The 24,460-nt window shown below is 46.1% G+C and overlaps 1 long non-coding RNA gene across 1 annotated transcript in view; it reads right to left on the reverse strand.

Annotated features, from left to right (window-relative positions):
- Nucleotides 1-24,460, reverse strand: part of LOC146863861 (uncharacterized) — a 378,717-nt gene that overhangs the window by 140,644 nt on the left and 213,613 nt on the right. The window lies entirely within an intron of this gene.

The raw sequence follows: 24,460 nt of genomic DNA on the forward strand, positions 1-24,460 counted from the left end.
GCGGGGGCTGTGGGTTCTATTGTTAAGCCACTGGCATGCAGCTCAATGCGTTGTTTTTTGGTCAGCCATTGTTTTTGGAACTTGTGCCGCTCACTCTCCCTTCAGCCATTGCATTGTTGCAGTGGCATTCACAATTGTTATCTGGACCCGAGACAGCATACAGTATAAAGTGGGATGCAAACAAGGTGGATCAGCACAATATCGACGGATCGAGCATCAGCTAGAGGTCTGATCATCCTAGCGGCCTGGCCTGTGAATCTGATTGGCTTGTGCAGAAAACCCCCTCATCAAAGATGGCCGCCATATCAACCTGATGATAGGCCTGGCTGCTCGTGCCAAGCTACTAAGGGGGTGAGCAGGGCTATCTCAAACGGTGTCCTTTCTTGGCCTAACGTTGAGTGGGGAGCCCCGGGTCTCGCACTGGGTGACAGTAGTGCGGGACTGGGACTCCAGCTTCCAACATGCCCCAAGGCTTCAAGTGCTGCCATCAGAAAGAAAGCAAACTGCAGGCAAGGCACTTGGGGGAGGGAATACAACCAAGTCTTTAAATTCTTATGGAAAGCCATGTGATCACTTAGACTAGCAATGTAGATTAGCAAGGTATTCCACAATATGGCAGCTGCTACCGAGGTGTAGCCACCTTCATCTTACCCTTCAAAACCTCAGAACAAGCACTTTCCTCAGGGAAGAAGACCATAGCTGCCTTTTAGGTGTGTACCACTGGAACACTAACCTCAGGGCAAGCTATCTTTATTTGTGCAGGACCCGATGAACCATGCTTAAAGCTTTAAATATCATCCGCTTTCTCAGAGGAAGCAATTGACGAGAACGCAAGCCCTCCCGCACCGACTGACACTTCGAAACATTTAGTATCAGACGGGTGCCGCATTCTGGATAATCTGGAGTTTATTTATTAATATTCAAGTAGAGAGCATTGCAGTAGTCCAGGTGAGAGGTGATTAGTGCAATGCCCACTGCAATTGTGTGTTCCACAGGAATATAAGGAAGAATCTTTCTCAAAATGTGGATAATGAAAAAGCAAGCACTTGTGATTCTGTTGAACTGCAAATCAACAGTGAGTGCCTTCTCACAGATTATTTTAAGGTTTTTAACAGAGGGAACAGGAACAGGTAGGGGGCCACAAGACACTGGCCACCACAACTCAGACCATACTGAATGCTGAGCCCCAAAAACCATAATCTCGGTCTTTTCCGAATTCCTTTTCAGCTAGTTCTCCCTCATCCACGTCCCAAAGTCCAACATGCAAAGCTTGAATCTTTCTGCCACTGATATCACATCATCAGACACAATAATCTGGGTGTCATTGGCGTAGGATAAAAGCTGAAAACCGAATGACCTTACCAGAGTTGCCAGAGGTGCAACATATAAATTAAACAAAGTAGGGCTGAGCGAGGAGCCCTGCTGCACTTCACAAGGAAGACAGAAGGATTCTGTGTTGAAGTCCCCGCAGGTAACAGCCTGAGTTCTGTTAGTGAGAAAAGATCTCAATAAGTCCAGTGTGGTGTCCCTCGCCCCCACCTGCCGCAAACGTTGTACCAGGCTCGTGGGGGGCACCGTATCAAATGCTGCAGACAGATCTAGCATGAGCAGGATGGCAGTGCTACCCTGGTCCACTTGACAACGAATGTTGTGTGCCGCAGCTACTAGGGCTGATTCAGTCCTGTGTTCTCTATGAAAACCATTTCTGTGTGGAATCCAATAAGTTCTGTGTGGAAATAAACTCGGCCAGAATCTGATTCTCCAAGTTTTACTCTCCAAAGGAGCCATAACAGGATTCCGGACTTGGAAATAGGGAAGGATTGCTACTCGCATGGTTCCATTGCACTGAAGAAGGATGGGGGCCTTCGGTCCATCATAGATCCTGGCCCTCTGGATGCCTTCCTGCAGAAGGACAACTTCAAATTGCTCACTCTGGCCCAGATTCTCTCTACCTTAGATCTGAATGACTGAATGTTGTCCTTGAACCTGCAGGACCCATATTCTCATATACCCATACTGCAGTACCACAGAGATTATGTGTGGTTCAAGGTAGGCCAGGACCATTTTCAGTTTGCTTTGTTTCACTTTGGCCTCACCATTGCACCATGGGTATTCACAAAAGAGATGGTGGTGGTCACCGCCCATCTTTGAAGGTCAAGATATTCGTTTTCCCCGATGACTGGCTGAAGGTCGGCCTGTTCCCTCCAGATGATGCTGCCAGATGATGGTCAACCTCCTGACATTTTTGGGATTCACAATCAATAAGCCAACATTGCACCAGCCTTTCCTCTGTTGCAGCACATAGGGAACATTCGGGCTATGATGCCGATGATTCAGACTTGGTCCTGAATCTTATTGAGAGAAGCTCTGAAACTTCTTGACTTTTTAGCCTCCTGCATCCTCAATGCCAACTATGCCAGGTGGTGTATGAGGGCTCTGCAATGGAAACTGAAGTTCCAAAGGGCCCAGCACCAAGGAATCCTGTCAAATGCCATTCAGATTTCAGAGAAACTGCACACAATCTGCAGTGGTGGCTGCTCAAGCACAATTGAACAGAAGGCAGGACCTTCTCCCATCCCCACCCAGAGCTGACTGTAGTGACGTATGCATCACTACTGGGTTGGGGAGGAGGACATCAGGGGGGCTCTGGTCTCTTGCAGAAACCCAGCTCAATCAGTGGTGTAATGAAACCTTAGGTGGCCCCCCTACAAAATACGATAATCCCTCACCATATCTTAACCAGCCTTGTCCCCCCATAGGTTACCTTTGCAAAGCTTCACAGAGACTGGTTTAACAGAGAGAAAAAGCCAGTAATTGCCAGGAAAAGGAGATTTTGGTGTACATTATTCCCCATCACTGGAGAAAACTCTGACTGGGAGCTACTTGGGTGCTATTTATTGCACTTGACAAATTCCAAATGGAGGGGCGTTGCATATTATTGGTTGTAATAAATACCAAAAACGCTTCTGGGCCTCTCGTTATCCGGTCCTGATTGCTGTTTTTCCCATACTCCTTTTCCTCTTTCACTCCCTGTCTGTCTGCTCTTTTTCCCACCTGTCTCTTTATTATCTATTTCTCGCTCTCTCTGTCTCTCTGTTAGGTGTCTGTTTTTCAACTCAAATTTTTATAGCCTGCACATCTCTCTCTCTCTGGCTCTCTTCTTTCTCTGGTTTATCTCTCATTTCTCTCCATTATCTCTCTTTGGCTCACGTTCAGCTACTTTGCTGACCCCTTTATAACCTCGCTCTCTCTCACTCAGCTGTCTCTTGCTTACTTGATTCTTTATAGTTGGCATCTTTCTTACTCTCACCGGACTTTTCATAGTGTCATCTCTCTTGGTCACTTCTCTTTGCCTGGTGGTTTATTCCATTGGTTTTTTAGGTCTCGTGAGCCAAAGGCTCGAAGAGACATTTTATATGTGGGATTTTCAAAGTGCTACCCACACTTTTGGCTGGCCTAAACCTTGAGTGCACGAGATCACATGCACGTGCACAGCTGCTCCTCTGCTAATTGCATTCCCCCCTCCCTTCTCACCCAGTCCTTTGATGCTCTGCTGGATTACTTTCACTTTCGCTGCTTTGACCCTTGCATTCCCCCCTCCCTTCTCACCCAGCCCTTTGATGCTTCGCTCGCATCTCCCTCCTCCCTGGGTGTGAAGGGAGACAGAGACATCCTCCTTAATTGCTGTTTCCCCTCTGAGCGGAGAACACATTGGGTCCTGTGGACACGTTATTGATCAGCTCCAAACTCCATTGCTCTCAAGTGACCATCTGTCAGAGGAAACAAGCAGCAGGCACTTAAATGACCTCTATACATAATTATGCTTTTTTATATGCCACATAATTTTACACCACTCAATGCAACACAATTCCACGCCATGCTACACAATTCTATGTCACATAATTCTACTCCACATCACATAATGCCACTCCACATCATGCCACATAATTTGACAGAACACCACATAATTCAACAAAGTGTAACATAATTCCACTCCTCCCTAAATGACTCCACTCCACACAATGGCATTCCACATCACACAATTGCAATCCAAGTTACACATCTGCCCTTCATGCCACACAATTGCTCTCCATGCTGCACAATTCCATGTCTCACAATTCGACTCCACACCACAGAATCCCACGCAACCAAGTTCCACGCGACGTAATTCAACTCCACACCACATAATTTCATGCCATATATTACCCCTCCAAGTCACATAATTCCACTCCACCTATTTTCAATCCACTCCATACCACATCATTTCACCCCATGCCACATAATTCCACACCACTCAAGGCTTCGCAGTTCCATGCAACACAATTCCACATCTCATAATTCCACTCATGCCACAAATTTCCACTCACACAATTCCATGCCACATAATTCTACTCCATACCACATAATTCCACTTCAGTGCACAACTTATAATTCCACATCATGCCACATACTATGCCACATAATTTCACTCCCTACAACATAATTCCACTCTGTGTCACATAATGTCTCTTCCCTTTCGTGCCACAAAATTCAGATCAACATATTTCCACTCAACTCAATTCCTTGCCATGCGACACAATTGCACATCACATAAATCCATGCCATATAATTCTACTATATGCCACACACTTTCACTCCACACCACATAATTCCACACCACGTCACATAATTCCACTCCACATCACTTAATCCCACTCCACACAATTGCACTCCATGTCACACAGTGGCACTCCTCACAATTCCATGTCTCACAATTTCACTCCATGGCACACAATTGCACGCCATACAATTTCACACCACACAATTCCATGCCAAAAAATTCTGCGCCACTTAAAGCCAATCCATGGCATGTAATGCCATGCCACACAATTCAAATCAACATAATTCGGCTCAATGCCACATAATTCCACGGCACGTAATTCCACTCAACACCACACAATTCATTACCATGTCACATAATTCCACTCCATGCTATATGATTTCCACTCCACTCAGTGACACTCCATGTCACCCAATTGCACTCCACATCACACAATTGCATTTCACGCCACACAATTCCACGTTGCACAATTCCACTCCAGTCAACACAATTACACTCCATGCAACACAATTCTGAACCACACAATTCAACTCCATGCCACCTAAGTACACTCCACCCTCATATTTCCAATCCAAGCCACATAATTCCACTCCATGTCGCATAATTCCAATCCTCTCAATGCCGCACAATACCATGCCAAACAATTCCATGCAACACAATTCTTCTCCACATAATTTCACGCCACCTAATTCTACTCTACACCACATAATTCCACTAGTCAACACCCCACAATTCCATGCCACACAATTCAACTCCATCCCACATAATTTCACTCCATGCAACATCACGACGCCACATCATGCTACATAATTCCAATCCATGAGACATAATTCCACTCCATACCACATAATTCCACATTGTACCACACTGTACCACCTAAATTTAATCTCCCCAAATCAACATAATTTCACACCACACAATTCCACACCAGACAATTCCATGCCAGACCATTCCATGTCACATCTCATAATTCTACTCCACGGAGCATAATTCCACTCCTTGCCACCTAATTCTATGCCACACCACTTGATTTCACACCATGTCACATAATTCCACTTCACGGCACTGAATTCCTCTCCACACAATTGCACACCACGTCACATAATTGTAGTTCACGCCACACAGTAACATGTCTATCTCAGTGAATGCAAAATAATTCCACTCCACATAATTCCATGCCACATAAAGTGCTCTCCACTTCTCATAAATCCACACCACATAATTCCATTCCATGGCACACAATTGCATGCCACATAATTCCATACCACACCCCATAATTCCACACCACATCACATAATTCCACTCCACCCCCATACTTCCTCTCCGCAGAATTGCACTCCATGTCACACAATTGCATACCACGCCACACAATTCCATGTCTCACAATTTCCCTCAACACCCCACAATTCTAGGCCACACCGTACAAATCCACACCAATTAATTCCATGCCATACCACATAATTACACTCCATGGAACGTAATTCCATGCCACATAATTCCACTCCACTATTAATGAATCCACTCAATAACATAATTCCACTTAGCGGCACATAATTCAAGTCCACCACATAATTTCATTCCATGCCACATATTTCCACTCCATGACATATACTTCTATTCCTCTCAACACAATTCCATGCCACACAATTCCATGCCACACAATTCCACTCCACACAATTCCACTCCACACAATTCCACTCCACACCATATAATCCTACTCCACGCCAACTAATTCCACACCACATCCCTTAATTCCACACCATGCCACATAATTTAACTCCAGGTAACAGAATTCATTTCCATACAATTGCAGTCTATGCCACACCACGCCAAAGAATTCCACATCTCACAATTTAGCTCCATGCCACACAGTTCCAAGCCACTCAACATACTTTCATGCCACATAATTTCACCCCACACATCATAATTTCACTCTGCATATTTCCACTCTACTTGACAACACGTAATTCTACTCCCCTCTACGTTTGCAGAACAAGCATTTGCAATGCAATAGGTCTCGCATTTACGCAAGTTTGAGCTACTCACATTACAAATAACAATGCCTTTTATTTTTGTTTTCTTTTTCAAAACTTAAATAAAAGGCAGTGTCATTTACAATGCCAATAGCTTAAACTCGCGTGAATGCGAGACCTATTGCATTGCAAATGCTTGTTTACTCTTTTCTTACTCTCCCTTGTATGGAGCGACATATAGTCACAGAGGCCCTACCCTGAGATTTTCTATATGGCATCAATAAATAAATAATGGTTTCAACTGTGTTTCTTTCAGCAAACTGCTGAGCACATCTCATGGAGAAGACTTTCGACAGGCAGCATAAGTTGCTGTTCTTTATTTTTCCAGATCATACTTGCATTGCAAGGGTGTTTGAGTGGCCTCCTCCACTATCTAGGCCCCTCAGCACTGTGGGGGTGCGATTTTAATGTGTTGGGAGTTTGTGACAATCATCTGCCGCTTTAAGTCCTTCTTCCCATCCATCAAGGGGAGGCTGGTGTAGGTTCGCTCAGACAACACCGCTGCTACGTGGTACTGCAACAAGCAGGACGGAGTCCTGTGCCAAGAGGCTCTGCACTCTGTAGTAGGCTGAAGCATCAGGACATTTCCTTCATCGTGAACACCAAAAGGTATCTTTGAATGCTAGGGCAGACAAGCTTCTCCAGTAAATACTGATGGACCACGAATAGTCTGCATCCCAAGGTAGTGCATGGCATCTTTCAGCAGGGGGGGGGGGGGACCCTGGCTATATCTTTTTGGCACTATCACAATCATGCAGTGTCAAAAGATTTGTGTGTTTGGGGTTCTGTAAAGACACTTGTTAGGGGATGCATTCAAGCTAGAATGAAACAAGGAGACCCTTGTATGCCTTTCTGCCCTTCCCTCTTGCCCACAGGTCTGAAAAAGATCAGGTCAGACCGGAGTCAAGTCATCCTTGTGGCTCTGGGATGGGCCAGGAGAGTGGGGTACATGGAATTTCTGGGCATGAGAATCTTCCCTCCGATCAGGCTCCCGCTGCGAGAGGATCTTCTTTACCAGCAGCAGGGAAGAGTCCTTCACCTGAACAATCTACACTTCCATGTGTAAAGATTGAGCAGCAGCAGTTTATTGTGATTGATCTGCCCCCCAAAGCTGTGAATGTCTTCCTTGTTGCCAGGTACCCGTCCACGAAGTCCAGAGATGCGAAGCGCTGAGATGAATTTGTGGCCTGGTGTGGAGTCTGTAGGACCAATGCTTTATAAGCCAAATTGTTGGATTTTTTTATTGTTTGTTTTCTCTCTGCCAACCAAGAACTTGCAGTGGACACTATTAAGGGTTATTGAGACTGTCGGCCTTTTTACGTTTACTGGACCAACTGCCCTTGTTTAAATCACCTGTCAAAGGTTTGACACACACTCCCTCCCAAGCTTTTGTGATGCCATAGTGGGACCGTAACTTGATCTCGAGTTTTCACATCTAAACGCCCTTCAAACAATCCTTGAACACCATCTTCTAGCCTTGAAGACAGTCTTCCTCTTCATGATTATTTCACTTTGCCATGTGAGTAGGCTTTAGACACGATTGTACAACCGCCCTAAGCCACCTTTTTCCAAGACGAACTGGTGTTGAGTAGGGCACCTTTCCTATCCAAAGTTGTGCTTCCTTTCCACGTTCAGCAATCCATCACTCACCCAAAGATCTTCACCTCTCAAAAGAGGAGAGATTCCACCTGTTGTACTCCAAAAGGGCTTTGAGTTTTTGCATCAATCATACCAAGGGCCATCGAGTGGACGATCAGTTTTTTTTATTGTGTTCTCTGGGCCAAAGAAACAGAAGGCTATGCAGAAGAGAGCTCCGTAAAGGTAGAGCGTTCTCTGCAATACGATCTGCTACGGACTGGTCAGAAAAGCAGCTACTGCAAGGATAGAGTTTATTCTAGTAGGGCTAGGGTTACTACCACTGTGTTGGCACAAGGAGGGCCTGTCCTTGATATCTGCCAGGGTCTGACATGGGCATTGGTGCACACATTCATGAAGAACTACTGCATGGGCAATCAGGTCTGATGGGAACGACATTTTGCTTCCATGGTCCTGCAGAACATTTTAGTCTGAGTTCACTTTACAGACTCCCCATCTTTGGGAGGTACTACCTTTTTATCGATTCTAAAGGTGAGGAATTTGCTGTCTTTCTTGTAGACACTCTGTCTAACTTCAGATTCCACACCTCGTTCAATTGAGTAGCCTCCTTTTACATCTAAAAATGTTCCAAGTTAGAGATCTGCACAATGGTACTGACAAATATCTTATGCTCTGCGTGTAAAAGCGTGGAAAGAGGCTAGCAAGAAACTGATGTCAGTGTGCAGGGGTGGCCCTTCAATGTTGATCAGCACCATCATTTTGCAGCACAGACCTGTGCGGCGCTACCCAGAGCCATGTGAGAGTTTTGCTGAAGAAGCTTCTGGAGCCGCTTCATTGCCTGGAGAGGACGCTGAGAGACCGCGAGGGGGACTGCAAGTCCCAGGAACCCTTCCTGCATCCCTAACTCGCCGCACCTGGGCGGATGAAAGCCCATTTTACACCTCGCGGCACACGCTTCGCGGGAGCCGCTTCATTGCCTGGAGAGGACCCTGAGAGACCGCGGGGGGCTGCAAGTCCCAGGAACCCTTCCTGCATCCCTAATTCGCTGCACCTGGGCGGAGGAAAGACCATTTCACAGCTCGCAGCACCCGCTTCGCGGGAGCCGCTTCATTGCCTGGAGAGGACGCCGAGAGACCGCGAGGGGGACTGCAAGTCCCAGGAACCCTTCCTGCATCCCTAACTCTCTGCACCTGGGCAGAGGAAAGCCCATTTCACAGCTCGTGGCACCCGCTTCGCGGGCGCGCCCCGGGCAAAGCCTGGGCCAAGGGCGGGCCCGTCTGTGCCCGTCAGGGGCCGGAGGAGGCTGGGCTGGGCCACCCACCTGATATGTACCACAAAGGAAATCATTCCTGCACCCGTGTTACAAGGTATTATGACTAGCACTGATATATATATATATATATATATATATCTTGTTAGTGTGTCAATTTGTGGTGCGGTAATTGGATTGCTTGAGCCCTTAGAGTGGCGAGTAAACGTAAAGGAGTAGCAGAGTCCCTACTGACTCATGAAATTGAACTGACAGAGCGACGCCTGTCCATGGACCCTGTAACTCAACATTCACGCCTATCATTAGGCGGTTTGGTCCCTGACAGTGTAACACTCGAATCTGCCCGTAATTCATTACCTACGGCAGCATGTCTTGTTTCTTTAGACCTAACATCGTCATGCTCGGAGCTCCTGTCACGGATGTCCCAGATGCTTCAGGCATTAATACTAGAGCACGGGCGGCATGCCCTCAAAGGAATACCAAACCGAAAAGCCAACCTCCTAAAAGGGAAAGAAACGCAGGGATGACCAAGCCCAAAAATCCCAAAGGCTGCCAACCTGATAATAACATGACCAATCAGGTGGTCATCCACACCATTTCAGAGGGCACATTGACTGACGTTCTCCCTAACTCTGCCCATACTGGCATTAATGTAGGTGCTGTGGGAGACGCCGCTGTTCCTTCCGATGTACTCAAACCTATTGGAAATGCCCTAACTGACCTTAAGAAGGTAATTGACATGAATTTTAATTTGTTGTGGGGGAAATTAGAATCCTTGAACTGTGAACTGACTAACCTAATGGGAAGGAATGTGAATTTTGATCAAAATGTTGGCAGGGGTGGACTATTTCCTTCTTCCATACATCCCAGCTTTACCTCACATAAAGATACTACTCCTGCTATCCCACTCACAAATTGTAGCAATACAAATGTACTTCCTGGGCGAAATTCCCACAGTCAACAGAGGGATATTCAGGGTGCCCTTCTGGGAAATACAGCCAATTTAAACCCAATATCAGGAAGAAGTTGCCTCACTCAACAAAGCCTTAGTGCCCTTGTAAGAGAGACAAGTGTAAGCAGGGACATTTCCAATTGTCCCGGGACTGCCTACCCGAGAGGAAACACTGATGTACTAAGTCTACCCCCTGCTTCCTGCCCTTATGTGTTAGACTTGGCTGGGGTTCCCTGTTTAGCTGGGGATCAAAGGGAGTCCTGGGCAGATTTACGTAACAAGTCTGTAGACTGGCTTTGCAAACATAAGGGGTTTCGCCCCTCTAATATGAACGATATCCTTATGGCCAGAAGAGTTGGATGGGTTGGTCCTTCTGCTAAGAACATAACTGGTGATTGTGTTGTTCTCAATTTCCGCAGACCCAACATGGTTTGCCGCTTACTGAGTATTTTTGAGGAATCCCCCACGCTAAGTACCTGCATTAAACCATCTATGGATGCCCACGTCTTGCCTTTGATAACCAATAGGTTTAATGTAGTTTCGAGCTTAGATGCACAGGATTGACAACCACCTTTGATGGCTGTTCAGCAGTACCAGCAGCTCCATACGGAGAATCCCTCTGAAATTACTGTAATAATAGATAATGACAATGATGATCACTCTCCAATTAGAGTTGACAGAGGAGTAGACCTGAACATTCTTAGTTGGAATGCAGCAGGGTTACAGTCCACGCTTGATGACCAGGATTGGTTGCGTTTAGTTAAAGAACAAGTCCTAGTAATGTTTCAGGAGACATGGGCATTGCTTGACCTGCATATCGAGGGGTTTCATTGCATCAGTGTAGCGGATTCTCATCACAAACATGGCCGGAGGAAGTTTTAAGATACTTCCAACTAACAATTGCAATTTCCAAATTGTACTGTACACGAGAAGAGTTTCTTTTATTTGGTAAATGTTTATAATAATGACTTCCATTCTATTCCCAATAAGAATTTTATCGAGCTTTTCGATTTCATTTCCAACTTAGACTACCAGCAACGTTCGGGCAATCCGATTGGGATCATTTTAGGAGGTGATTTTAACGCAAAACTTAATGACACGCACCCAGGTGCTGAGTCACACAACCCAGGTCCTTCTTCCCGCAGGGGTGCTGAGCTGGCAGTGTTTTTGAGTTCCCATAACCTGGTCAACGTTATGGACCAGACAGGTACACTATATGAGATTAATAATTATCAGCCGACATTCAGAGGTAGAGGCTATTCGTCTACAAAAGATTTTGTTTTTATTTCCCCCCTGATCGTGGATGACTTAATTAATGCAGAGGTCGTTGCTACTATTCACGGGAATCATACCTCTATTAAAATAGCATTGAGATTGGCTTCACGACCCACGTTTTTATCTGAATACGGGGCAAGAGATCTAATGCCATCGACTGACAATCTAAGATTAACTTGGAGGGGCATTGACAATGAGGATCTGTTTAAGTCATTAGTTAAGGACAACTTGCCCCTCATTAATTCTTGTCTGTCATTTCAAATCCCACATCCAGAGGCAGTTCATGACTTTTCTAAACTCTGTCTGGTTATTAAATCTCTTTTGTCGACACCCGCATCTCTGAGTAAGCAAGGTCCTAGATGGTTTGATGATGAATGTTCCCGGGCTAATAGGAACTTGAGTAGGGTGTTGTCAGCTGAACCTAGGTGTGCCTCAGATGTGAAATTGGCCAGGCGGAAGTACAATTTGGCAGTTACCAACCGGAAGGGAGTACTTCTTAGGGACCGCTGGGAAACCCTATCGCAGGCCATTACTGATAAAAGGGGGAAATTATTCTGGTCTGCTGTTAGGGATCTCCGATCCATGGGACAGTTATTAACTCCCATTAGTTGCACCATCTCTAGCCAATCCTGAAAATCCCGCTTTTCTAAAATCTATGCTATTTCCTCCTTAGCGACCGACCAGTACGAATATGGGTTATTTACGAGCATTCAGATATCTCTCTCTGAAGTAGAAGAAGCTATTCAGTAGAGTATCGGGATTAAGGCCCCTGGCCCTGATGGGCTACCAATAGATTTCATTAAATGGAATTCGGACTTTTGGGCACCGCTTCTTCTGAATGTTTTTAATAACCTAACGCACGCCCCGCTACCTGACACCTGGGCAAAGAGCATTATCGTCCCTATATTCAAAAAGGGGGACCGGTCGCAACCGAGCAACTATAGGCCTATTTCTCTGATCGACAACACCCTTAAAATATTGGGCAGAGTTTTATATAATAGGATCCTGGAATGGTCAGAGGAATGTAGCATTCTAGAACCCTGCCAGCTAGGCTTCCGCAGCAAGGTCGGCACTAATTAACAATGCCTCAACTTCAGCCTTGTAGTCGGGAAATACACCATCGCACGGAACTCTCCAGTCTATTTGGCCTTCATGGATTTGTCCTCAGCCTTTGACTTTGTAAACAGGTCAAGGCTGTGGGCTATCCTGTTGGCCTATGGTATGGATGAGCCTGTGGTTAATTTCCTGGCATACCTCCATAAAGACCTTCAGGCACAAGTGAGGATTGGCAGAGGTGGTGAGGTCTCGGGGCCAATTAAGGTCGGAAGGGGGGTCAGGCAGGGTTGCGTCTTGGCCCCCTTCTTTTTATTATATATATTAATGGATTGAATAAATCATTAGTATCCATGTCCCAAGATGTACCTATGATTAATGGGAAACCCCTGTGTTATTATACGCTGACGATGCGGTTCTTATATGCCACACCCCTAACTTAATTTTAGTAAATCATTTTTAATGTCCTGTGGTCCTCGTAGACGCCAGCTCAGTTCCATTGTTGTTGGCAGTCAGAAATTGATAAGAACCTGTAAATTTCCCTATCTTGGGGTGATCTTTGCTGCGAACGGCTCCTGGACTGAGCATCTTTGTCCGGTTCTAGGTCCAGCGACAGAGAGTCCGAGATCCACGGGAGCGAAGAGCAAGTCTCTACTCCCTCCTAGAGTCCAGTCTCCCCTAGGTATAAATACACTATAGGAAGATCTGACCCCCAGAGGGCGAAGAGACCAGAAAGGACCACCAGGTCTTTGACTGGGATGGCAGGTATGGGAGTCAGGGTTCCTGCAGGGAGACAAAAGAGACAACATACACTGTGTAAGACCTAATCTATTGCTATCCCCTCCCTCTTCACTGTAATCATTACGTTATATGCCTTCTCATACTCACACCAATAGACCTGGGAATGGGGACTGAAGGTCTCTTCTTGAAAAGATGAAACGAAGGAGGATTCAAAACCAGAAGATCCTGCGCCTCTCGGTGGCTATCGGGGAAGGAGGGCAGGTTCTAAACTCATAGGATAACGGATACATACAGCGACTTAACCTGCGCTGTGTTGAATGTTCATGAATTGTCTATTCCACTGAGACGCTCAAGTGTGTCGTCCAAAAAATCCAGCTTACCGGTTATTTCGTCACCGGGAGTTCCACAGCGTTTCTCTAGTCCTGGAGGGCGAAGGACAAGGCAGCGTGTAGCCAGCGCTAATGTCTCCAACAATCAAGGGCAAAGGGCAATGCTGCGTGAGAAGAGGACAGTGTGAATCAGCGCGTTCGCGCATCAGAGTCCAAAGGGCACGGCAGCGCGTCAAAGTTCAAAGGGCAAGGCAGCGCGTAGCAAGCGCTAATGTCATAAATCAGGAAGACGGCAATGTAAGGAATAGCGCGACCTCGCGCTAACGAAAAGAATCTTCGGAACAGCGCTTCCTCGCGCTAGAGGGAGAATGACAATTCGGCGTGTTGTCAGCTCACGCAGGCATCCCAGGCGTCGAGCAGACTGGAGCTGAAATATCGAGGTAAACGGAGGCAGACGAGGACTAGGTTCAGGAGGAATCCAAACGAGAAAACAGGGGCGTGGTCCAAATACAGGAAGTGAGGCCAAGCACTTGTGGGAGTATTCAGGCAGCCTATATGCCGGCAGCAGTCACATGATCTGGTGATGCAGCAGTCACATGATCTGGTGATGCATCATGAGAAGGCATACAAGGTACTCCCTCTGGCTAGGCATTCTGGGACTTGGAGTTTCCCTGCGTTTTACTAAGAATTAGAGTACATGAAGCACGACCTCTAACAGTTCTCCCCCCTAACGGTCTAATAACAGGTCTGGGTTTGTTGGGATGTAAGGCGTGAAATCTCCTGACTAAAACTGGGGCGTGTACATTCTCTGCGGGTTCCCATGTTCTATCTTCGGGAGAATACCCCACCCAATCTACTAGGTATTGTAACCTTCCTCGAAGTCTACGAGAATCCACAATGCGTCTGACTTCAAATTCTTGTTCACCGTTCACGGTGATGGGAGGAGGTGGAGGCTCTGGACTAGAGGGAGGGAGGAAGGGTTTGAGAAGGGAAGTGTGAAAAACGGGGTGTATGTGCATATCTGTAGGGAGTTCTAGTTTCATGGCTACCGGATTGATTATACTAGATATAGGAAAAGGTCCTATGTACCTGGGCCAGAATTTACGTGGACCTGCTAGTCTGAGGTTCTTCGTGGATAACCAAACTTTATCCCCTTCAGAGTAGTCTGGCGCCGGGCGCCTATGTTTGTCTGCCTGTTCTTTCATGTGTTGTTTGGCTTCCCGTAATTCTCTAGTGGCTTGTTCCCATATAGATCTAAGTATCTTGTGGTGTTCGTGTACTGCAGGAATGTTTAACATTTCAGGGGGTAGATGTAAAGGGAGGTATTTTGGGTGTTGTCCTGTTACAGAGAAAAAAGGAGAAATCTTGGAAGCGGAATGTGTGGAATTATTGTAGGCGAATTCCGCTAAGGGAAGAGCTTGACTCCATTCACTGGTTATAGTACTCAATAAACATCTTAAAAATTGTTCCAGGGTTTGATTTGTCCTCTCTGTTTGTCCATCCGTCTGAGGATGATATGCGGACGAGAGTCGATGATCTATGTGTAGTGTTTTACAGAGACCTTGCCAAAATTTAGAGATGAATTGGGGGCCTCTGTCTGACACTATGACCGAGGGCAACCCATGTAATTTCACTACGTGATTTATGAAGATGTCAATGAGTTCAGTGGCTCGAGGCAGTCTTTTAAGAGGAATAAAATGTGCCATTTTGGACAGCAGATCCACTACCACCAGGATCGTGGTGTAACCTTTACTTGTGGGCAAATCAGTGATGAAATCCATGCTGAGAGTGGACCAAGGACACTCAGGTACGGGTAAAGGTCGTAATAGACCAGCAGGAGCACAATGCATGGATTTCTGTCGTGCACAGGTGGAACAGGCCTTGCAAAATTCAGAGATGTCATGATACATATCTTTCCACCAGAACCATCGCTGACACATTTGACGGGTCTTGTCATTTCCAGGATGTGCCGCCAGGGGTGACGTGTGACACCATTTCAGTATTAGAGACCGAGTTTCAGGTGAGGGAATGAACAACTTTCCATCATGATAGAATAAGCCATTCACCACCGTATTCAATGGATCTGCTAACCATGTCTCCTGGCCTAACTGTCTATACTCCTGTTCTAACTGGGCAAGAAAGGAATCAGAAGTAACCTCCTCTTGTGTATCCAAAGCCACAATCTTGTTTTCAGGAATGATGGGCACAGGTTCTTCCTCTGTGATACTGAGCTCTTTTCCTAACCGGGATAAAGCATCTGCTTTTCCATGCCTTGCACCTGGCCGAAAATTGATAATAAAGTCATATTCACAGAAGAAAGACACCCATCTCATCTGCCTAGGGGTGAGAGCTCTAGCAGATCGAAAGAATTGCAGATTCCTATGGTCAGAATAAATCGTGATAGTATGGGGTGACCCTAATAAATAATGCCTCCACTCCTGAAAAGCCATCTTTATGGCTAACAATTCTCTTTCCCCAATCGTATAATTCTGTTCTGCTTGAGAGAGGGTCTTTGAGAAATAGGCCACAGGATGGAGAGTGCCCGAGCTTTTGTCGCGCTGCGACAATACTCCCCCCACTGCATATTGAGAGGCGTCTGCCTCCACAAAATAAGGCAGGGTCTCATTGGCGTGTCTGATTATGGGGGCCGAAGTGAACCTGTCCTTTAGGGTCTGGAAGGCTGTTTCAGCAGTTTTGTCCCATTCAAACTGCACCCCTTTCTTAAGCAGTCTAGTAATAGGAGACACTAATTCTGAGAAGTGGTGAATAAATCTTCTATAAAAATTAGCGAAACCTAAGAAGGATTGTATTTCTTTCACTGTCTTGGGACTGTTCCAGTTGGTGATAGCAACGATTTTAGCTGGATCTATATGAATTCCTTCGGGTGAGATAACGAAACCCAAGAAGTCTACCTTCCGTGTGTGAAACAAACACTTATCCAATTTGGCAAAGAGATGGTGTTCTTGCAAGCGTTGCAGTATAAGCCGCACATGTTCCACATGGTCTTGCTCATTTTGTGAATATATTAGAATATCGTCAATATAGACGATGACAAAGATGTCTAAGTAATCACGTAGAATTTCATTCACAAAAAATTGGAATGCTGCTGGAGCATTACAGAGGCCAAACGGCATCACGCAGTATTCGAATAAACCGAATTTGGTGCGGAAGGCCGTTTTCCACTCGTCTCCCTCTCTTACTCTAATCAAATGGTACGCACCTCTGAGGTCTAGTTTGGTGAATATTTTTGCTTTACGTACTTGATCCAGGAGAGTGGAAATGAGGGGAAGAGGGTATTTGTTTTTTACCGTAGCTTTATTTAAGGCGCGGTAGTCCAGGCAGGCTCTCAATCCTCCCTCTCGTTTGGGGATGAAGAAAAGAGGCGAGGATACAGGGGAGGTCGAATGTCTAATAAAACCCTTCTTCAACATCTCTTGCAAGTAATCATAAAGATATTTAGTCTCTGGTTCAGTCAAGGCGTATACTCGACTGATGGGTAGTTCAGCTCCAGGGATTAAATCAATCCTGCAGTCATATGCTCTATGTGGTGGTAGAGCTGTCGCTTTCACTTCATCAAACACACTAGCAAACTCTTGGTATTCCGTAGGAAGACTCGTGGCGTTGGAGGACACAGCAGCGCAACATAAAGGCGTTTGCCAAAGTGCAGATTCTCGGTAACAGTGCAGTGTGCAAAAAGAAGACCTTAATGTTACTGTTCTAGACACCCAGTCAATGTGGGGGTTGTGTTGTTGTAGCCAGGGTACTCCTAATATGGCCCCAAACGTGGGAGTGTCTATGAGATCAAAGGTAATTGACTCGGAATGCCCATTATCACACACCATGATAAGTGTAGGTGTTTGATGTTTAATCAAACCTGATGACAATTCGGACCCGTCTACAGCTCTAACCCTTTCGGGGTGAGGTTTTGTGATAAATTGCAATCCCAACGCTTTAGCTACCGTTATATCTAAGAAATTCCCAGTAGCCCCAGAATCCAGCAAAATAGCCATAGACTTTCTATGTTGAGAGGGCAAAATAAAGACCACCGAAATAAGAAAGTGTTTGGGCACCGGGGGCACATGGGTAGAGACAGACTGCGAGATCTGAGACACGGAAGGACTTGGGAAATCGACCTCGACACTTACCAAGTCTTTTAGTTTTCCGACACTGGAACTGCCCCGGGTTTGTTTACGGGAATACTACCTAGTTTTTTAGGCTTCACGGGCCATTCTCGGGCAAAATGCCCTCCCTTACCACAGTACAGACATAGATTCAAACGTCTTCGTTTGTCTCGTTCTCCCGCAGTTAAGGGGCCTCTGATTCCCCCAATTTGCATTGGTTCACCTGACTCTTTGGACTCCTTTTTGTCAGGCCTGGAAAAGAAAAGACGGGGGTAGTCTCCTTTGGACTTCTCTCCTCTCCTTTCTGTCAGTCTGTGATCCAATTTGACCACTAAGTCTATGAAGGATGCACAGTCCTCTGGAGGATCAACAATCTGAGACAGAATGTCTTTTAACTCATCTCTTAAACCCCTATAAAATAGGGATGTTCGTTTCTCTTCGGGCCACTGTGTCTCCGTAACTAAGCGATTAAACGTGGTTATGTATGAAAGAAGGTCCTTCGCACCTTGTTTCAAATTCAGTAACTCGTTGTCGCTGGCCTGCATGTACGAATGGCGAGCGAACAAACTCCGCAACCTGTCTTTGAACTGTGCTAAATTATAGAGAACAGGATCGTCATTGTCCACTAATGGCACTGCCCAGAGAGCTGCATTCCCACTCAGATATGAAATGATGAAGGCTACTTTGGCAGCATCATCAGGGAACGCCGCCGCTCGACACAGGAACTGAAGATGGCACTGGTTCATGAAGACTGCATATTTAGTGCTATCCCCGTTAAATCGTTCAGGCATGGCCAATGGCGTATGGGGTGGGGCTATAACGGTTACATTAACAGGGGCAGACGTGGAAGCCGGAGAAGCCGATGCATCTGAGGGTGGAGGTTGAAAATGACCAGGCTGGATATAATTGCGTTTCTGTTTGGGAAATGGTCCTACTGTCTCTAACGATGTGTGTGTTTTTAATATTCCCACTTCTGTTACCAAACGCTGATTCTCTCCCCGTAATGCTCTAATTTCTGACTGTAATGCAACTACGGTACTTGCTAGTTCAGACATGGTAATATCTGGGTTGTCAAGACACACCGGGGTAACCCTGGACGCGTCATAAGACGCGCCCTGATCCATCTTCGCTCAGGGGATGTAAAAGTACGTGGGCTTGGCCTTTCTGTCCGGTTCTAGGTCCAGCGACAGAGAGTCCGAGATCCACGGGAGCGAAGAGCAAGTCTCTACTCCCTCCTAGAGTCCAGTCTCCCCTAGGTATAAATACACTATAGGAAGATCTGACCCCCAGAGGGCGAAGAGACCAGAAAGGACCACCAGGTCTTTGACTGGGATGGCAGGTATGGGAGTCAGGGTTCCTGCAGGGAGACAAAAGAGACAACATACACTGTGTAAGACCTAATCTATTGCGTTCCCCTCCCTCTTCACTGTAATCATTACGTTATATGCCTTCTCATACTCACACCAATAGACCTGGGAATGGGGACTGAAGGTCTCTTCTTGAAAAGATGAAACGAAGGAGGATTCAAAACCAGAAGATCCTGCACCTCTCGGTGGCTATCGGGGAAGGAGGGCAGGTTCTAAACTCATAGGATAACGGATACATACAGCGACTTAACCTGCGCTGTGTTGAATGTTCATGAATTGTCTATTCCACTGAGACGCTCAAGTGTGTCGTCCAAAAAATACAGCTTACCGGTTATTTCGTCACCGGGAGTTCCACAGCGTTTCTCTAGTCCTGGAGGGCAAAGGACAAGGCAGCGCGTAGCCAGCGCTAATGTCTCCAACAATCAAGGGCAAAGGGCAATGCTGCGTGAGAAGAGGACAGTGTGAATCAGCGCGTTCGCGCATCAGAGTCCAAAGGGCACGGCAGCGCGTCAAAGTTCAAAGGGCAAGGCAGCGCGTAGCAAGCGCTAATGTCATAAATCAGGAAGACGGCAATGTAAGGAATAGCGCGACCTCGCGCTAACGAAAAGAATCTTCGGAACAGCGCTTCCTCGCGCTAGAGGGAGAATGACAATTCGGCGTGTTGTCAGCTCACGCAGGCATCCCAGGCGTCGAGCAGACTGGAGCTGAAATATCGAGGTAAACGGAGGCAGACGAGGACTAGGTTCAGGAGGAATCCAAACGAGAAAACAGGGGCGTGGTCCAAATACAGGAAGTGAGGCCAAGCACTTGTGGGAGTATTCAGGCAGCCTATATGCCGGCAGCAGTCACATGATCTGGTGATGCATCATGAGAAGGCATACAAGGTACTCCCTCTGGCTAGGCATTCTGGGACTTGGAGTTTCCCTGCGTTTTACTAAGAATTAGAGTACATGAAGCACTACCTCTAACAATCTTACCCATTCCAGGAGCAGGTTCTCAAAGACCATCAATTCAATTTTAAGTTTTCCCCGTCCAAAGACCACAGGCGCCATTTTAGCAATCTTAAATTTTTTTAAATTACAATGTGTTCCTGTGGCCACCTGTGGAGCTGAGATATGGGGTATTGCGAACAGTACCTGCATTCAGCAGGAAGAAAACAGATTTTGTAGAAAGCTGTTGGGCATCCGAATCTCTAGCCCACAATATGTTTGCCACAAAGAACTAAATTTAAATTATATAACTGATTTTATACGTACCCGACCAGCCCTTTTCTGGCTCTCGATTTGGAAGAATGAGGCAGCTACTCTTACCAGAGACATTATTACTGTTTGTTTGAAGTGTAATAAGGGGATGGATATCCCCTGGCTATCTGGGGTATATCGGAGTTTATGCAGCATTAATAAAGGCTGAATCTTTTTAAATCCTGGTAAAGCTGAAACTCTGCACAAAAAAGACCTCAGAAGTGCTTTTTACTTGTTGTATATCACTGAAAGAACTGCGCTGGAATCAAAGAAATCTCTTGTTTCCAGTTATATGTCACTGGAGCGGCCCTACCACCCTCTACCAAATTATCTTGTTCTACCTATGAGTCACTGGGAAAGGAGTCTTTTATTCCGTTTGAGAGCAGGGGCAGTCAAATTTGCGCTGTGTTTTCCTCTTGGCTTCCATCCGAAACTTGATCTAGTACCCTGTCCATGTGACGGGGTGAGTGGCCAATCTACTCTTCATTTCCTGCTTTTTTGTATATATTACATTAAATACAGTAAGGGGCTTCTTTACTCTTTTTTTTTTAGCAGGAGTAGGCCTATTAGTTTGGATTCTGCCTACTCAAGCATGCTTGTCCTGACTGATGAAGAGCTGGTCTTCCGTTTAAGTACATTCTTGAGAATTGCCACCAGGGCTCGTAAGACCATGCTTAATCCCTGAGTTTTTAATACATGAATGGTTAAGTCTAAAAATTGTGATTTACTTACAACCTCGAGTTTGTAATATTGTGTTTTGTAATCGAAATTTTTTATTAATATGTATTGTCACTCTTCTCCCGTCATTCATACTGTTTTTACTGTTTTGTACTTTTATGAATACAATGCTTATCCGAATAAAGTTTATGAACTCAACTGACTCCCCATCTTTGGGAGGTACTACCTTTGTATCGATTCTAAAGGTGAGGAATTTGCTGTCTTTCTTGAGGACACTCTGTCTAACTTCAGATTCCACACCTCGTTCTATTGAGTAGCCTCCTTTTACATCTAAAAATGTTCCAAGTTAGAGATCTGCACAATGGTACCGACAAATATCTTATGCTCTGCCTCTAAAAGCGTGGAAAGAGGCCAGCAAGAAACTGACGTCAGTGTGCAGGGGTGGCACTTCAATGTGGATCAGCACCATCATTTTGCAGCACAGACCTGTGCAGCGCTACCTAGAGCCATGTGAGAGTTTTGCTGAAGAAGCTTCTGGGTCCAAACCTTCACACAGAGACCCAAGCAGAAGCTTGCCAGAACATTTGCATGCACATCCACTAAAACATGTAGACAAAAGGTTAACTCCCATAGAATTAGTATCCAAGGTGCTCAAGCAAATAATCCCCCTCTGCCTTTGGAGGATAAATCGAAAATCCAAAAGAGACAAAGGGCTCTCTGGACTCCACAAACTTTTAACACAATTGCTGAGGCACACATCAATTATAATAAACCAGAGAAGCTGGTATCCACAATGTGTTTGAGCGTGTCAGAAATTAGAGTCCATCAGTAGCTTTGGAATTTCACTTGCACGTTTCTTTAATATATCTTCTTACAATCTTACAAAATCCAGATATGTGCACACAATAGCCGACACGTGTTTCGTCCTAAAAGGACTTTTTCAAGGCTACACACAGGTATGTGTGTAGCCTAGAAAAAGTCCTTTTTAGGACCAAACACGTGTCGGCTATTGTGTGCACATATCTGGATTTTGTAAGAAGATATATTAAAGAAACGTGCAAGTGAAATTCCAAAGCTACTGATGGACTCTAATTTCTGACACGCTCAAACACATTGTGGATACCAGCTTCTCTGGTTTATTATAATTGATGTGTGCCTCAGCAATTGTGTTAAAAGCTTCTGGGTCCAGTTTTGCACCTATGGAATATTCAACGGTGGGGGGTGAGATTCCATAGGTAACTAACGTGTTTCTCTCTTCTTAACGGCTTTGCTATTTTCCTTTCCTAAACCATTCCTTTCGTTTCCCACACAACACTGGAAGGGCTTGCCTACACTAGTGAAGGTTTACTCTCCTAGCAGGACACGGCCCAGGAGAAGCACAGACTGCTGTGGTGATATAGCACTGACCAGAGACTACAGGGAGACCACTCTCACTGCCGCCTTTCTCTGGCACTGACTTTGCACTGCTGGAGAATGATGGCAACGTTTGAGTTCAGCACCACTAACAATGTAATGAGGGGAGGTCAGTCACTCGTGCTCTAGTCCAGTATCACCAACAAGGCGCAGCAGGATTGTAGCACTAAGGGATCACTGAGGGGAGAGAACTCACTGATGCTCAAGGCCTGCATCACAGACATGTGAACTGTAGACTGGCAGGTCACTTGGCTGAGAGCACTCACTGCTGCTAGAGTCAAGCATCACTGGTACAGCATTGCTGGAGAAAAATGATAATGTTGGAGCACTGTCTGGTCACTGAGGTAAGAGTGCACGCATACTTTGGAAGCATCACGGATCATACACCACTGGACTGTAGCATTGACAGGTCACTGAGGTAAGAGCACTTACTGATGCACTAGTTCAGCAACACTGACAGGGTACAGGTGGGCTGTATACTGACAGGTCACTAGAGTGAGATCAATCGCCCATGCTCTGGAAGCATCATGGACCATACAGCGCTGGACTGTAGCACTGACAGGTCACTGAGGCGAGAGCACTCACTGATGCTCGAGTCCAGCATCACTGACATGTGAACTGTAGAACTGACAGGTCACTGATGCTCGAGTCCAGCATGACTAACGCAACACAGATAAACTGAATCACTAACAGGTAACTGGGGGGAGAGCACTCGCTGATGCTCGAGTCCAGCATCACTGACGTGAACTGCAGAACTGACAGGTCACTTGGGTGACAGGTCACTGATGCTCGAGTCCAGCATGACTAACGCAACACAGATAAACTGAATCACTAACACATAACTGGGGGGAGAGCACTCGCTGATGCTCGAATCCAAACTCACTTACATGACACAGATAAACTGAAGCACTGACGGGTTACTGAGGTGAGAGCACTCACTGATGCTCGAGTCCAGCATCACTGACAGGACACATATAAACTGAGGCACTGACAGGCACTGGGGTAAGAGCCCTCGCTGATGCTCGAGTCCAGCATCACTGACATGACACGGATAAACTGAAGCATGACAGGTCACTGCGGTGAGAGCACTCACTGATGCTCGAGTCCAGCATCACTGACATGTGAACTGTAGAACTGACAGGTCACTTGGGTGACAGGTCACTGATGCTCGAGTCCAGCATGACTAACGCAACACAGATAAACTGAATCACTAACACGTAACTGGGGTGAGAGCACTCGCTGATGCTCGAATCCAAACTCACTTACATGACACAGATAAACTGAAGCACTGACAGGTTACTGAGGTGAGAGCACTCACTGATGCTCGAGTCCAGCATCACTGACAGGACACATATAAACTGAGGCACTGACAGGTCACTGGGGTAAGAGCCCTCGCTGATGCTCGAGTCCAGCATCTCTAACAGGACACACATAAACTGAGGCACTGACAGGCACTGGGGTAAGAGCCCTCGCTGATGCTCGAGTCCAGCATCACTGACATGACACAGATAAACTGAAGCACTGACAGGTTACTGGGGTGAGAGCACTCACTGATGCTCGAATCCAGAATCACTGACAGGACACATATAAACTGAGGCACTGACAGGTCACTGGGGTAAGAGCCCTCGCTGATGCTCGAGTCCAGCATCACTGACATGACACAGATAAACTGACGCATGACAGGTCACTGCGGTGAGAGCACTCACTGATGCTCGAGTCCAGCATCACTGACAGGACACATATAAACTGAGGCACTGACAGGCACTGGGGTAAGAGCCCTCGCTGATGCTC

The sequence above is a fragment of the Triturus cristatus genome, chromosome 2_1 (genome assembly GCF_964204655.1).
Source record: "Triturus cristatus chromosome 2_1, aTriCri1.1, whole genome shotgun sequence".
NCBI lineage: Eukaryota > Metazoa > Chordata > Amphibia > Caudata > Salamandridae > Triturus > Triturus cristatus.